This window comes from Colossoma macropomum, unplaced genomic scaffold, assembly GCF_904425465.1.
Source record: "Colossoma macropomum unplaced genomic scaffold, Colossoma_macropomum, whole genome shotgun sequence".
Classification (NCBI taxonomy): domain Eukaryota; kingdom Metazoa; phylum Chordata; class Actinopteri; order Characiformes; family Serrasalmidae; genus Colossoma; species Colossoma macropomum.
Window position 1 is genome coordinate 111 of NW_023495357.1, and position 11,173 is coordinate 11,283.

Genomic DNA, 11,173 nt, shown 5'->3' on the forward strand with positions numbered 1-11,173 from the left:
AATCACTGTATTACTGTAAAAAACACCAGAAACATCACTGCAGTCTATCAGCTGCGATGCGATTATTAATCGATTATCGACGCAGCTTTTTTTCTATACAGGATTTCTGTTTTTTGGTACTTTTACAGTAAAGTATCTGTGATGATCCGTAATGAATTTACTTCATATATATTTCAGTAATAAATCAAACAGAAGCGATGAGGCTGAACTGGAAGGCTCTCATTCGCTGCTCCTGTTTGGAGCTCATGCGGCGCTGCTGCCGCTCATCTGTGATAAAATGCGCTGTTACAGTGAAATAAGATCCTGTGGTGATGAACGTCCCGCAGCGCGTTACAGCGGTTCTACCGCTCATTCAGGGATTCTAGAACTTGGTTCTGGTCTCGTTGTAGAGAGAGTGTGTGTGTATATATGTGTGTGTGGTGGGCGCTGAATCCGGGCTCCAAAGTGTCCAACACAGCGCGAAATCCCTGGTTCTCAACGACCGAGAACGGACACAAATCCTTGGCAGTAAAAGTTGTGATAGAGTCTGTAATTCGCCTCCGAGTCGGGTGGAAGTTTGGACGTCGCTCGCTCGATGGTCCTCTGGCTGGAGCGAGTACAGCCGTACGGAAAACGGGTGGAAGCGTGTAATATTGTTTCTCATGTTTTCGTTTCTCTTTCTAATTTAAATGTAATAAATAAATCGTTCAAATTGATTGGATTCAGCTCAGTTTGATTTCTAACTGAACGTAGTCTGTTTTATTATATTAGTTATTTAGTAAATATTAATTAACCCCGCCCCACTTTTTACCGTGTACAGCCATAATTAACGCTGTAGTCTTTACTAGCCTTCATAGCATCCAGAGTGATTTACAGTAGACGGTAATGTAGTGTGGACTGGATCTCCTGCTGGGGTGCTGTATTATTGACGGTGTTTTCTTGGGGGAAGCTTGTTCAGTTTTACAGTAAACACTCTTTTTCAGCTGGAAATGATCCCAGAATTTGTGAGACAGTAATAATCACCCATGTGAAACACAGTCAGCTGAATATAATTATGTGGATTAAACGAAGTTTGGATGTAAAGAATTTGCATCAATGTTTTTTAGTAATGAGGAATCGTTTCATCTCTAACTGGCGCTGAACTCCAAACAGAGTTACTCCTGCGGCAGAGTCTGCTTTTCACATCCTTCTCCTGCGTGTGGAAGATTTAGCTTTAATCCAAATAAATTATCGGACATGTTGAGATTCTAAAAACACGCTCAGTCGATTTTACTGCAGGGAGTTTAAGCTTTTAATGTTATTTTTAATTTAAAATGGATTTTACACACAAATTTCCAGTTCACACCCGAGAAAATGACATATTTACAAGTAAAATGCATTTTTACAAGAGCTGAATTATTACTTGTTGATGGAAATATTAATTTTTCTTCTTGATTAAAAATTAAAAACATCTTCACCGAACAATTTACTGACGTCAGCGCTTCAAATTCGCAGCTCTGATTCTGACCATTTTAGTTTTCTTTGATTCTTTGTTTTCGTTCCATTTGACAGGTCTTTAATATGTATGAGCTCATTTACATGTGCATTTTGATTGGCTCTTGCCCAGGACTGCGCACTAATTACAAACACGTGTTTTTTTTTTTTTTGTTTGTTTTAATATATATTTGTTGTAATTGCAAACAAACAAATGTTCTAAGAGAACATCAATCAAAAACCATCAATAGTAGAATAAACACCAAACAGAATTAATAAAATAAGAAAAAACAACCCCCAGCTTACAAACACTATTTCATATAAAAATATCCAAAGATCCACATTAATCTTGTGTTTTGACAGTTTTCATATCGTTAGAACCAGAAATCGTTTTCAGGTATTTTTTGGCTTCATTAACAAATAAAACTAAAGGCCGTTTGATGTGAATCTTCGTTTATGAATATAGAAATGTAGCCAGTAATAAAACCAGAGTGACTCTAGTTTCTGTGTCTTGTTGGAGGAGATCTTTATAAACCCAAAGAGAAGCGTTACTGTCAGTTTCCTGTTTTATAAAAGAACAAATATCTTTCTGAAATGAGTGAAACTCTCAGGAGTTCATCAGAAAAAGAGCCGTTATCATCTACACTCTCTAATATCTGTACAAGTCTGGAGATATTAATAATATTTATGTACGAATTTAAAAGACATTCTTTGACTTTATTAACAAGGAAGTATTTGGGGGGCAAATTCCATGTTTTTCCAGTGAAGCTCACCCAGATTATTCCAACAGGAACCTCCATGTGGAACCAGGACTGCTTTCTTTCTGGAACAAAGTCCGTACTGTCCGGTTATTGATCCGGTCTTGAGGAAGGTGACCGGTCCTCCAATGTCAGTGACCCCGGGGTCTAAAGACACTGAGGCTGAGGTCCTTTTAAAGGCGCTGTATCGCCTGATTGAACTGCATGACTAACAGTGGAAACTCTGTGTCTGTAAAACTCAGTGTTTTATTAAATCAGCATCAGAACTGAATCACTGACTGACTGGAGACACACGAGCAGCCCAGAAACCAGAGTCTGGCTTTCTCTAATATACTGCAGCTCTGCTGTTCATACAGAATATCTGTGGAGGAAAAATGATGTTTATGAATGAAAATGTCGCCCCCCTCCGGTTCTGTACAGACCACCACTCACACGAACTCCAGCTCCAGGAGTTCAACTGGAGACCACGTGACACCTTCCACCAATCAGAACTGCCGCAGAGATCAGCCTCAGGAATTCTAATCAGCTTCACCTGGTCATCTTCAGACTGACTGACCAGCGCTGAGAGCAGCACTGCGTCTGTTCACACAGCCAGACGTGCCGTTTCCGGTCAGCACTTCCGTCCTATTAGAACTTTTTGTTGGTATTTTTGGCTGCGTTTTGGCCGGTTCTGTTCTCTGGGTGTCCCTTTGTGACTGGACATCTCTATTACTGACCCGTGCATGTTTCTGATCGCGGTTCTGGATTATCTTTTTCTAGTAAAGCCTCGAGTCGTTTCATCATTTAGTCTGACTCCTTTTGCAGCGTCACACAAACTCCATTAAAGAAGCTTCTGTCTGTGAAAGATTAACAGCTTCAAAGGGCTTTTATCAGTAATATAGTTACACCATAAAACTACATTAAAGCCTCCAATGTAGAGAAAATGACATTGGGAATGAAAATCTGTATGGAGGTTGGGTTTCTGGGGTCGATCTTATCCAAATTATTTTAAAAGAACTGTTCAGGGTTAAAAAGTCTAGAACATAAAGACCGCTGTGATATGAATTCATCATTATTTCCTAATATAATGATGCTTATTTCTCCAAACATAACTAAACAGTAGATTATCGGTTGTTTTACAGCTCTGCTGATTCTCGTCAAGGGGCGGAGCTAAGTGAGTGGAGATGCTCTCAGCTCTGGTCTAAAGGATTCTTCCTCTCAGTGAAAAGTATCTGCAGCCCCTGCATTAGATTTCTTTTGCTCTTATCAATGACAGGAATACAGTTGTCTGATCATCTGATCCCAGCATCCTTCATAACAATGACTCCAAGGTATGTGACTGAATCTTTCACCAGTGGATCACCAATAGATTGTGAGTCGGACTCTTTTAAGGCAAGTTCACATTTTCAGTATTTAAATGAGCCCAGATGCTCTAGAAAGTGTTTGAATTAAGGCAGGAGCTACAGGCCCCTGTGAGACGTCCTTCAGACTGAAAGTATGTTGTATCATCTGCGAGTTGCTAATAAGCACAGCTTTGTCCACAATCTGAATACCTGTATATTTGAAGGGTTATATTTGATAAAGTAATTTAAGAGCTGAGTAAACAATAAGAGATAAGGAGACGCCAGTTAGCCGTGTTTAATACCACCCTGCAAATAAGATCTTGGAGAAATGCCTGAGTTCGGTTTCATAGAGCAGTTACAGCTTTTATACCTCGTCTTAATAAAATGACAAAAATAATATCCAAATCTCTCTAAAGCAGGGAAAATAAAATGATGCTCCAGCGTATCGAATATTCATAAAAATCTAAGAGAATGAAGCTTTTATCCTGGCAGTAATCAATAATCAATGAGCTATAAAACCAGCCTGATACTGTTAGATACATGTCTGTGTCTCATGAAGCCACATTGAGTCTTATCAATAATATTATTTAAGACAGCTTTAATATATTTCACCAAAATCACTGTGTTTAAAAGGCAGTTTGGGGGGCAGTTGTTAGTAGAACGGGGGTCCTTCTGGACTTTAGTGTCAGTAAACCTTGAGTTGAGGTGGAAGCTTTAACGTTTGGAAACATTCTGTAAATAATTCTAGCAGAACCAGAGCGAGACGGTCAGAAATGTCCTACAGAGTTCTGAAATTAGGCCGTCCCTCCAGGGACCGGTTGGGTTTTAAGCACTCGATTGCACAGATAACATCTCCCAGTGTAACTGACCTATCACAGACTGTATACACTGACAAATGGACTCATACATTCAGATTCATATCATTTACTATAAAAATTGAAACAAAGCTTTGCTGTTTTCTTTTGATCATTTGTACCAACTCTGTCACTATTTAATCCCTGAACTGCACTATTTCAAATATACAATAAGCTGTTTTGCTCGTCCTCCTCCAACCATCCTCCTCTGGATCTTACAAGAGCTGTTCAGCCTTTGTCTTATACACGTCATCCAACTTAGTTTGAAAATTTCTTCAATCTAACTTCTCATCCTCTGTAAGATTGTCTGAGTTTTTGTGTAACCATGGCAGCATTTGAAATAATTCTCTTCATTGTTTTTTCATACAAGCCAAAAACTCCCATCCTCTCTTAAAAACTGCTGCTTCATATTTTAGAAGCTCCCAGTTAGTCAAAACATCTCATTTACAGCCTTGTGTCAAAAACGCTGTAGATCAACTTTGACTTATAATATTTTAGTTATTTAGTTTCCAGTGTGATCCCAGCCCCCTAGTGATGTTGGCAGAACATAACGTAATCTGTATTGATGTAGCTTTGTGATCTGTTAATGGAGTAGTAAGAATATAAACTTTGATTTGTTAATTCAAACAACTGGAAATCAGCTACAAGTCGATACGTGACGTCTCCTTTTGTTACTCCACGTAACGAGGAGGCCATCTGTCTAATGAACGATTTCACGTTATTTTAAAATCACCTCCAAATACAATTAAAGCATTTACTGACCTCATGATCCACAAAGTGAGTGTCCAAAACTTGAAACAACTCATTTTCCGGTCTTGAATTGTAACCATGAATGTACGGAAGAAGAAAAACAGCATCTTTAACTTCGACGACCAAAATAACAATGACCAGATTTGGACCTTTTTACCATGTATTTACTCTGTAGTCCTGGAAACAAGAAGAAAAGTGCTGTGACTCTGTGTGAAGATCAGAGACTCAGACGAGTGTTTTAAAGGCGGCGCTGCAGAAGGTTCGTCCACTCTACTGACCATTAAAGGGATTCTGAGAAGAACTAGTTTATTGGAAAAGACCAAAATGATCAGAACAGTTAAAATAAGAAGAGGATGACCAGCTAAAGGGTGGACGGAGACAATCAGAGGAATCATGATCCAGCCATTCAGAAGCCTGAAGACCCAAACAGAAGACAGGACATTCTGGAGAAACACCATCCATATGGTCACCAGGAGTCTTGACAGCACTTAATAACATTAATAGTAATACATTGAGGGGAAACAAGTATTCAGACTTTTGTTTTTGTTATTTAATAAGCTTCTAGTGCACAAATCCTCTGATTTACACACAGAATGTCTGTTGACCTATGAATGTGAATAAAAAGTATGTATTCAAAAGCATAAACAAAAACAAAACTGATGGTGAGGAAAGAACTGAGACACTATATTAAAATAAACATGGAGCTGATAAAATGGATGATGAGGAACAAGGAGGTGGTCATAATGTTGTGGCTGATTGGTGTATTTAAATATCATCACTGGTTTGCTGCTCAATATGTAAGATTCTGTGATTTTGTGTGATTTGGGTGGAGTTGTACTGAGAACACTGTGATCTGATCAATACTATCAGATATTCCTGATCACTGAGCTCATCACTGCACTGTGTACAGTAAAGTTAAACACTGTTCTTATAAAGTACCTTATGGTCATATTTAACGCTGTGTTTCCTCATCAGGTTCCTGAATAAACTCTGAGTGTAAAACAGTGTTTTAACAGCAGCTGATCTCACTGCATATTTCAGACACCACTGACTCTCTCTGATTCTCTCAGACTCACTCTGACTCACAGTGACTCACTCTGACTTGCTCTAATTCACTCTGACTTACTCTGTCACTCTGACTCACTTGGACTCACTCTCTCACTCCCTCTCACTCCCTCTGACTCCCTCTGACTCAGTCTGACTCGCTCTGATTCTCTCAGACTCAGTCTGACTCACTCTGAGTCACTCACAGTCCAGAGCGGATGGCTGGATGGTTTAAGTCATTAGTCAGTTCAGTGAAAGATCCACCCAGAGGTGAGCCCTGCTGTGTTAAACCTGTTACACAACTTACTGATTCTGATTTTTAAGCAAATCATATATAAACCTGTAATTTGTCCTCTGATGTAGAAATAGTGAAGTACTCGGTCGGTGTGGCAGGAAAAACACTGAACTCTCATCAGGACTTCATAAGAATTCTGTCTGTAACCCCTGAAAGAGGCGCCAGTGAAGGAGTGTGACGTCATTTCTGGACATACTGTTGGTGAATGGAGAAGGAACATTACAGCAGCACTGCAGAAAGTTCAGAATTGATCAGGTATCCATTTTCAGAATCAGTTTATTATGAATCAGTACTTTGGAAGGTTTTTAAGGTACCATATTTTGGGATATAGCCAGGGATGGGGAGTAGCTAAGTAGCGCGCTACTTTTTGTAGCTAACTACAAATATGCAGCTAATAGCTGTAGCTGCTACAGTTGTATGAAATGTAAACTTTTCACTACAATTTCGCTACAGGCTTCAGTCAATCTACACAAAATCTGAACCACAGAACGCGGCCGTTAACGGGGCTGGTGGCGACTGTGCAATCCTGACTGAGCCGCGGACAGTTCAAGCAAACGGTCACGCACTGATCACCCCTTATTACAGTAAGCTTAGCTCAGGAGTCGCAACCCAAATGTTAAGAAGAGCCATTTTGTCCAAAAATGAAACCACCATGGGAGCCGCAACACTTTATATCCGTTTTACCATCTTAACTGTAAATAAGTCTCAGTATGTGCTGATGTGCTGGAACAAGCTAACAAATATATAAACGAAAATGCAGACTTACTCTGCTTTAACCTTTAGGTCAGTTGTAGCCGCTTTTCTCGCATCTCAGTCAGGAAACTTTTATGCAAAAGTGCAACAGTTTCTTGTAAAATGTCTCTCAATGCTCGACTTTTTATGAGGCTGAAGTCGCTTCTCATTCGCCAGCTTCTCATTCGCCAGCTTCTCATTAGAATTGTCCAGTTCCACCTTAAATGGAGCCTGAGGTGCTGGACTGTACTGCTGAAATGGGACAATTCAAACGAGAAACTGACATCACGACTTGGTGTTTGTCAGTTGCAGATTAAACGTATCAGGAAACCAGCTGGAGTGATTATAAACGCTAGTAAGTCCATTTGTCTCCAAATTATCAGTGTTCGTCTTAAGTCTCTCTGTGCAGTTTCGTTAGCTACTAGGCGAGATTGTTGTCTGTGTTGCTATGGTGACCAGCAGTCAAAGTCAAGTCAAGTTTATTTATATAGCGCTTTTTACAACGGGTGTTATTACAAAGCAGCTTTACAGAAAAATCCGGTCTGAGCCCCCATGAGCGTCGCCAATGGAGACAGTGGCAGGGAAAACTCCCTAAGAGTAAGAGGAAGAAACACTGAGAGGAACCAAGACTCCAAAGGGGAACCCATCCTCCTCTGGACCACACTGGACAGTAACCAGCGTCAGTATAAAATATTATAATGCAGAAACGGGAAAAACAGGAGGAGCAACAGTTAATAAGATAGTTTGAGTTCATGCAGCAGCAGGAGGGTCAGTTCATGAGGGTGAGGAGCAGGTCAGCCAGCAGAGATGGAGCTCTGGTGGCTCTGGCAGCTCTGGGGGCTCACTTGTGGCGACTCAGGCAGATGTCGCTTAGGGGCTCAAATAAATGGAGAGAGAGAGAGAGAGAGAGAGAGAGAGAGAGAGAGAGAGAGAGAGAGATTGATGAACAGGACAGGTCAGGTCAGTTTATGGAGAGATATTAGTAAGTTAATAGTGCAGCAACTGATATTAGTAAAATGCTTGTGCAAACAGTTCAGTTTTGAGTCTAGTTTTAAATGTAGTGTCTCTGAATTTTGGGGCTACGTAGGAAAATGCTCGACCCCCAATTTTTGAACATTGTGTATGTAATAAATACATTTGCAATATATATATATATGTAGCAGGTGTAATAATTTACTTTAATTAATTCATTTACATATATTTATATACATTTTTTATTTAAATTTAAATTACATTATTTGTTATTAGTTTCACTTGAAATCCCTTCCTTAAGTTCTACCTTGCAAGTTCTTAACTGTTCTTCATGGCTTATGGGAGTACGTATGTGTTTTGTCCTTTCTCAGCACCTGTAGTTTTTCTCCCTTTGTCGTGTTGGCGCTGTTTTTTTTCAGTCTGCAGTGAACTTGACTGAGAGAGGTGCGTTTGTGAAGTGCTCTGTTCTAATAACTCATTGTAGTGTTTTAAGATGGAGTTTTTGTGAGTATATTTGTGTATTTTACCACTATGAATATAGCGACATGAACTACAGAGGTGCAAGTAACGTTTTTGAGCTATAATATTTTTTTTTAGTAGAGCGATAAAATGGTTAATATGCTTAGTGTTTTAGCTCCCCCCTGTGGTAGTTGAAGGGCGTTTTGCTTCCTTGCCTTTGTGCCTTATATTCGTATTGTTTCTTTTGCTAGGCATTATCTGAGAAGCTATTGACGCCAATTTATCATTCTGCTTTTTTCTAAATGATTTGTACACAGGTGAGTACTCCCATAGCCTTGTTTGAAACGTTAGTTAAAGTGCTTATTTTCAGTGGATGTACTGTGTGGTTAAAATGGCGGACGCCATGTGAGTTTTTTTATATTTTTTCTCTTTTTTTTTTTCTTTTCCCCCTTTTTCTGTTGAATAAATAATTCTAGATACACCTATTCATCAGCTGATTTATGGTAGATTTATAAGAAATGCAGAGGGGAAACCTCTGCGATGTCATGTTAAGAAAACCTACTGAGTTTGCACTACAGTTTTATTATGTATATGCTCAGTTGTATGTATCTGTGTCAGAGTGTGTTCCATGGTAATATAGTGTGTTTTTAATATTGAAAATTATTACTGATTGGAAATTAATGTGACACATAATAATTACTGCTTATGGCTTACAGTCGGTTTAATAACTATATGCCTATATAGATATATATACTATTATATGTATGTATTTTTTTTTTGTGCAGCTGAGTCTGCAGTGAACCTGACTGAGAGAGGCATTATCTGAGAAGCTATTGACGCCAATTTATCATTCTGCTTTGTTCTAAATGATTTGTACACAGAAATACACACAGACTGAAGCTGATATCCGGTGTCCTGAGTTTTATTAGAATCCCATACACAACGCAGATGACGGGGGAGTAGCAGAAGGGGAACTCTGGCTACATACATATATATATATATATATATATATATATACATATATATATATATATATATATATGTGTATATATATATATATATATATATATATATATATATATATATGTATGTATATATATGTGTATATATATATGTGTATATATATATATATGTATATATATGTATATCTATATATATATATATATATATAAAATTTCTTTTTTTTTCAGCTAGTAAATACACTGTCAGAAATGAAGGTTCTATGCAGGAACATTTTTCGTTCATCAAAGTACAAACAGTGTAAATGTTCCTGCAAAGGTTCAACAGTGGTTTTAAGGTCTGATTGTGAGAACATATCATTTAGTTATGTTCCCTGACTAAAGGTACTGAGATGGACCTATGAGGGTTCCACCCCAGTGACGAGAGGAGAAAGGTTCATGCGCCTCTTAACGCTGCTGACGTCAGAAGTACGAAAGTGTGTCGAATTTCGAATATAAAACCGTGGTTTCATGTTTTTGTGCTTTATTTCCCGATATTTTCCACGGCCATCGATCGCTTTGAACCTAATATATTCCCTATATTCCCTGTTTGATTGTTGTATAGATACGTGTTGGTTACTTCACTGGTTAGCCACATCCATATGCTTGCTCCACACACGTTACTGTTCCCACACTCACCTCTAGACCAGCCGTTTGTGAGAAAGTAACGTTTGGGGGCTCGTCCAGGACAGATCTGTGAGCTGTGTGTTGGTGTGTGGCTTGGCACTGGTGTGGTAGCTATATGTTTGCGAGCAATGTGGCAACTTTTGATTTACAGACGTTTGTTGCTTCACCTAGTCTAGAAATTGTTGACAAGTGTTGTAAGGATGATTTACTGGCGATAGCTGTGCGTTGTGACGTTCAGATACCTAAACAGTCCATTAAGAAAGACATTAGGAGTAAGGTCATTGTTAAGCTGAGGGAGTTAGGTGTTTTAGGAAGCCCCCCACCTGTTGATACTGTGGGTGAGAGTGATGTTGAGAAGGTGGTAACTCCTCTTGCTGGTGTATCTGGGGACCAAGCTGAGCAAGCTAAACCTTAACAGGATGTCTGAACAACCCTGCCTCGTTTGGCCCTTTTTCTCCTCTGTCTTCAGGTTCACTTGAGGAGGCTCGTGCCAAGGTGCTCATTACACATCTCCAATTGGAGGCTCAGGAAAAAGCACAAGCACAAAAAGCAGAGCTGTAATTTAAGTTGGTTGTCCAGAGGATGGAGCTTGAGGTTGATCGGGAGGTCTGGATGTGGGAATTAGAAATACAAGCAATGAAAATTGCTTCTGGACCCATTGCCCAGTCGGAGAACGCACTGCCAGCTCCTCCTTCTCCACTAGGGTCTTGCCCAGCATCTGCTCAGGTGGCTTCTGCCTCTCCACCTTCTGCTCTTAGCCCATCTGCATTTGATGTGAGTAAACACATTGCATTGGTTCCGCCTTTTCAGGAAGCTGAGGTGGATACTTATTTTGGTGTATTTGAATGCATTGCTACTGCTTTAAACTGGCCTAGAGAAGTCTGGTCTCTCTTACTGCAGTGCAGGCTGA

The 11,173-nt window shown here is 39.4% G+C and overlaps 1 long non-coding RNA gene across 1 annotated transcript; it reads left to right on the forward strand.

Annotated features, from left to right (window-relative positions):
• Positions 1 to 8,604: 8,604 nt before the first annotated feature.
• Positions 8,605 to 9,602, forward strand: LOC118801881. The gene is made up of 3 exons (XR_005006585.1): positions 8,605 to 8,623; positions 8,890 to 8,955; positions 9,424 to 9,602. It is a non-coding gene; the product is annotated as an uncharacterized LOC118801881 (long non-coding RNA).
• The last annotated feature ends 1,571 nt before the right edge of the window (positions 9,603 to 11,173 follow it).